Consider the following 833-nt stretch of genomic DNA (forward strand, 5'->3'; position numbering starts at 1 on the left):
CACACACACACACACAAACACACACACACACACACACACACACACACACACACACGCACACACGTCATTCGGAGCGCTCCAACCCGAGTTTTGAGAGGCTATATTCCCGCATCATAAATAAATAATTATAGTCATAAAATGCTTTATCAAGACAATAATAAATGTATGTTCCTCGTAACTTATAAACCTAGACCTACATGTTCAGTGGGGGGGACGGGTGAAGTCAGCGAAAATATGAAGTAGGCCTACCTTAGAATAGAAACAAATTAAAAAACTATTATTTATTTACTGCCTTCTACACCTAAGGTTAATGGAAATATACTTGACGAAAACAAACATTTTAAACTCACCTCTTGGCGTTGAAAACCATTGGTCCTGGACCTGACAGACTGTCGCTGTGGTCTCAAGGTTGCATTCATTCACAAAGGAGGAGATGATACATTTAAAATTGGCGCAAATCTCACTGAGGAGTTCTCTCGTCCTCTGACAGTGTCACTTGTGTTACTCCGCCGCTTCAGGTAGGCTAGTTATCAGGAGTCCCTCCGCTGGGGGAAATACGAGTCCGCTGGAGGAAATAGTCCTATAATAAAGTACATTTCCAGCCTATATCCGAGGTCAGGTTTGAAGTCGGTCAGTCAGTCCCATATATGCACATGACCACAATGGGCATGGGCATAGTGGTCAGATCTGTGGCTCACGTGTTGTGAGCTTGGCAGATCTGCTACTTTCACTATTAGTGATAATTCTTGTACTTTATTATTTGTACTTTTAAATACTTAAAGGACCACTTCACCCATTTTCCACCAATCTTCATATTGGTCCTCACTGATGCA

This window comes from Gymnoscopelus braueri, assembly GCF_963280865.1.
Source record: "Gymnoscopelus braueri genome assembly, chromosome: 17".
Taxonomy (NCBI): Eukaryota; Metazoa; Chordata; class Actinopteri; order Myctophiformes; family Myctophidae; genus Gymnoscopelus; species Gymnoscopelus braueri.